Source organism: Malus sylvestris, chromosome 15 (genome assembly GCF_916048215.2).
Source record: "Malus sylvestris chromosome 15, drMalSylv7.2, whole genome shotgun sequence".
Classification (NCBI taxonomy): domain Eukaryota; kingdom Viridiplantae; phylum Streptophyta; class Magnoliopsida; order Rosales; family Rosaceae; genus Malus; species Malus sylvestris.
Window position 1 is genome coordinate 30,638,113 of NC_062274.1, and position 5,317 is coordinate 30,643,429.

At 36.1% G+C, this 5,317-nt stretch overlaps 1 pseudogene; it reads left to right on the forward strand.

Moving 5' to 3' along the window:
- Positions 1 to 1,072: 1,072 nt before the first annotated feature.
- On the forward strand, positions 1,073 to 3,855 carry LOC126603308 (uncharacterized protein At4g38062-like; annotated as a pseudogene).
- Positions 3,856 to 5,317: the final 1,462 nt, after the last annotated feature.

Sequence of the window (5,317 nt, forward strand, 5' to 3'; positions counted from 1 at the left end):
CATCATTTAGGAAGTAAGTAATCAAATGCCTAAACATCTAGCCTTCATGATATTGTACCAATGAACTCACACTCAAACACCCTCATTTCTGCAGTTTACATCTTTTTGCACTAAACAAATTATTGCTAAATTATTTGGGTGAAATCCATTTTTAACCATATGGTAATAAAATATTGAGGCAACAAAGCAAGGTAAAAATTATCATCATGGTAATTTTGTTGGTAACTCCACTACTTCTCCATAAAGAATGCCTTCTTTCGATCAAATGAAATGGAATGTTGAGTGGTCTTGGTGTAAGAGCAACAATAACAAGTATGAAGGATACATGATATGGAGAAAGCATCGAAGAGAGTTTCATAGATATTGTGACAATGAGGTGAAATTGACACCGTAAAGTTATGTGTCAATCTTGGCCGATGGTCTCAACCAAAAGCCAAGATCTCTTGTGTAAATGCATGTTACGTTCTAGCTTTGTTTGGATGGTTGAATTCATAATCTCAAGCTCAACCCAAATTTGGTCAGGTAGGCAATTTGTTAAATTCAGGCGTTAGCCGATACTCTTGACTCATTCATATGGATTTCAAATTTCTATTTTCATTCGATCAACTATTTGGTTGAACCTGTGCAAATTACTCTTTTTGGGAAAAATAGAAGGAGATACATTCTTTGTATGTATATATATTATAACAATCATGATGTAATCAAATCTTGGTTAAATCTAGGGTTTCTGTTCTAGATTTCATCCATTTTATCTTATCAGCCGAGAAATTATTGAAACTTTTTGTTCAAGTTGTTATCTAATTGTGCTAAATTCTTGACATTTCTTATAAAGTATGGTTCATCTTGTAAGGAAAGCAAAAGAGCAGAAAGAAAGAGGTTTTTTTGGTTCTTGAGCTTTCGAAACATGATTTGCCATTTCCAATGCTAACATTTCAAATACGTTGTTTTCAGTTTATGTTGTCATGTGTTATACTATCCTTAGTATTAATGTAATAAGAATTCACGATGTGTTAGATATTGAATTTTTGTTTTGGATGCAAATAGGTCTTATTTGTTATCTGAAAGGAAAACTATGGAAACGGTTTATGAAGAGCTAGACGAAGTTGAAGATGAGCTTGAGAAGCTTAGGGAAGAATATAAAAGCAAAGCAAAGCTATCTGAAAGCTGGAGGAAAACCCACAAAGAGCAGCTAAAATTTTCCAAAAGACAAGTTTCGAAATTGAGAAGCAGACTCAGGAAGTAAGTGTAAAGGTTGAGGTAATCTCTGTAGCACAGCATATGTGAAATGATTTTAAATGCAATTTGAAATATAAAGAGTCCATAATGCAACATCTCAAGGCTGCAAACAATAAACGTCGAATTAATTGTGTTGAGAAGTGCCAGAAATTGGAAGACACAAACATAGTGTTGGCTTTAGATGAGGCAAATAAGAAGAAAATTGATCAAGAGCAAACAATTAGTGTACACAAAGAAGAGACTAAAGGCCTTAAAGGTAGTCCATCAGTACAAAATAAATGTTTAGAAGCAGAAAAGAAAGCTAATGCACCCAAAAAGCTTAGAGAAACATAAAAGGTGATACTCAAACTTGAGGACGAAAATCAGAATGTTCAAGATAACCTAAAATAGAAGAGTGAGCAATTTAAACATCTAGAAGAAGCACACGACAAGCTTTGTGTGCAATTTAAGGCAAGTAAGAAGGAATGCAAGGTGTAGAAGTCTTCATTGCTCGATGAGATTTGTCAATTGCAGACGAATTTAGATTCTCAAACCCAAATTTCAGATGATCTTCAAAACCGGTTGTAGAGGCGTAGCCAAGCCTTGGCTTATGGAGAAACTCGGAGAAAGTATTTTAAGGTTCAAGTTTCTAAATTCTAAACATGCTTTCAGAACGCCTTTTCTGATTGTGAGAATGCTAAATTGCAACTGGGATGCTTAACTGCTCAAAAGGACAAACAAATTGCATCACTAAAACAGTCTCTAAGCACCAAAGAGGCACTTCATAAAGAAATGGGTTATTATACAAGGAAGCTGCATCAAAAAATCAGGAGTTGGGAGCTTTGCTCAAAGAACTCCAAGAAGCCTAAATCCAATCAGCATGGGGTTCACATTCTCTGGCAAAGCTACGAAACAACATTAAAAGTTTGAAGCAGCTGCACAGCGAATCTATTGTCAATCATATGGATAAAGAAGCTGAATTAAGCTTCCGATTGGTAAGTGTGAAGGTAGACCTAAATAATAATAAGTATAAGTCAGAGAGTAAAGATACAACATTAAAAGAACATAGGATGAAAGTGAAGCACTGGGATCGTACATAAAACTGGGCCAACAAAATTGTATTAAGCTCTCAACTAGAAAAATATGATGAATGATGTGCGAAACTATATGTCTGAGTTAAACAGTAAAGATGCAATGATAAAAGAGCTCAAGATGGAGTTGGAATCCAGTCATTTTCTAAGTATGCAATTGAAGTTGGAAAATGAAGAGCTTTCCATCATGTTATTGGTGTTAAAACTTGGTATCTCTGAGGCACAGGCAGGTTTTCCAGATGAGTGAAAATACAAAATCTTTATCAACAAGGATTGAAGCTATGGATCTCACTGACAACCAACAGCTTCCCATGCAGACAGAAGTTCGGAGGTATAAGGAAATGTTGGAGGACTTATCAAAGAATGAACTTTGCTTTAATTATTAAGTTTTCCGGGTGGAAAGCGTTCTTAAAAAAGAGTTAAGAGAAGTTAATAATGCCTAAAGAGAGCAAACGTTGAGTTGGCTAAAAAAATATTTGTAGGAAATGAAATTGAATTCGAATTGCAAATATGGAAATCGACTGCAGAGCGTTTAAAACGTGATCTTGAAGCAGCTGTTGTAATGCGTAAAGAGTTGGAAACTTTTCTTCTCTTCTTGCATAGGTAGAAGTCGAGGAAGACATAAAGCAATAGAAAAATGGTCTTCTTTATATTTTCGAAGAGAAATACAAAATAATAGATAACCTCTAGGAGAAGATTGTGTTACTAGAGCAGAAGCTCGAAGATACTAATTATGCAAAAGAAATTCACTGGCTAGAGCAAGAATCAATGAGGAGGGAATTTTCACGTCTCATGATGGCACAAATCGATGCAGAGAGAACATTTGAGCATGAAAAAGAGAAAATCATCCAACATGTCAAAGAGAAATACTAGAGAGTGAATGATCTCATACAGCCTGTGGAGTTTTTAAAACATAAGTTTAACTGCTCATTAGCTTCTTTCTCATCACAACTAGCCAAGAAATAAGCTGAAATTGATATGATTCAGGAAGCTTAGGAGAAAATCACTGTTGTTGAGGTTATGTGAGAACTTGAATTGAAGAAAAGAAATTGATGGTTGTGGAACTTGAGGAGGAAATCTGTAATATACAACAGAAACTCGAATTGCAACAAAATTCCTTGTGTGAGTCAAAACAACAAGCATTGGAGGTTGAAGTTAAATTGGAAACGAAATAGCATAAAGTGAAGAGACTAACTAATCAAATGAAGACAAAGATGATAAACTTAGATGCCTTGATTGGGGAGCTCAAGAATGAAAGAAGAAAGTTACTTGAAGATGTCATTCAGTTGTCATCGGAAAAGGAAAACTTATGGGGTATATCGGAGGGTTGGGTGACAAGATGTGGAGTTTTCTAGTACAAATAAACAAATGATGAGAATGTTCATAAAGATAATACTCTCATTTGACGAGAAAGGTGCAGGAATGGATTTGAAATGGAATGATGAACTTGTTGACCCAAAACAAGGGAATGTTCGTACACCTATCATCATCAAGATATTTGAAGCAATTTGTGATAAAAAAATATCAACTTAGAGACCTCAACCATTAGCCACTAGCTAGTTTATGTTTCAGAATTCATTCAGTTTAGTTATATAACATGGATTTTTTTAGCTTGTGTATGACAATCCACAAGTGTGCAAGCATTTTACCTCTAACTAGAACAAGTTTCCAAATTTCAACTAATCCTTATAAGTAAATTTAGTTTGCTTTTCCTCCTGCACCCTTTTTCTCGAAATGAGAAAGAAGATGGTACACTCAAATTGTAATATTTAAGTGCTTACTACTTGCCAAAGAACCTACTTATGTGAATGTTTCTGAAATTTATTAAGGTTCTCTTCGGAAACTCATTTTCAATGTACTTTTTAAACTCGTTTGTAGAACACAATCTCACAAATGATTGTACTTTAGTCAAACACTGAAAAAGATTGTTTGCATATGATGCATATATGCATTCAAGTTATAAGATACCTCAATTAGAAAAGATAAAAAGGTTAGGCCTTACACAGTGCTCACTGTTCTGGTGTTAGTTAACTAACACTAGTTGAAAGGAAGAATCAACCTTTGACGGTCTTAATCAAATTTCAAGCTGAAACGAATATAGAGTTTGTGAGAATTATTGCGAAACTTCGTCGCCTGAGGTTCGATGAGCCTAAACTCTTAGAAGAACAAGAGGGTTAACGCCCCCTGGACAAGGAAAGCCAGAGGCCCGGTCAGAGAATGTCATCCTCGCATCCCTAGTAGACTGACTGTCCATGTCAGAGGTCCACTCTCGTTGGTGAATGAAGATGTATCTCCACCTATAAAGTTTTTCCAGACTCGATTCAAGTCTTATTGCAGAGATTCTAATCCAGACTGTCACATTATGCACTATCGGAACGTTATGGCATTGTACAATAACAATGGCACTTGAATGTGCAAGATGTTCTCGTCCACCCTGGAGAGAACGACGATGAGATGGTTATCGTTGCCGGCTAGATCTATTAACTGCTTTGAAAGTCTAATTGACCTTTTGACGAACACCTACTTGGTGATGTGCGCAAATGTCACAAAGCCATGTTTAGAATGACTCCTCAATCCATAGACGAAAGCATCAGAACCTATCTGAAACGCTTTCATTCAAAGCTGGCAGAGGTAGAGATGCTAAATGATAGATTGAACACCATGGTGTTCAAGCAAGCACTTTAAGTCCATTCACTTCTTATCTAGAAGCTGAACAAAAACAAGTACGATTATGACACTCCAGCATAATGCTTGTTAAGATGACAAAATGAGGAGAACAAGAGCCGAACCAAGATAACTGAAATGAGAAGGAACAACAAGGGCACTCCTTCCCCTTCCCTACAACAAACTGGCAGAGGAGGTTGTTGAGACAAATAAGCCCCACCTAAACCAAAGTTGTACGCTACTTTGAACACCACTGTCTACATCCTGCACTGTATAGCATGAAAGACAAACCATTTATGCGTCACCCAAAACCACTCTCGTAGCACTTAGAGAAGAAGAACCCAAAT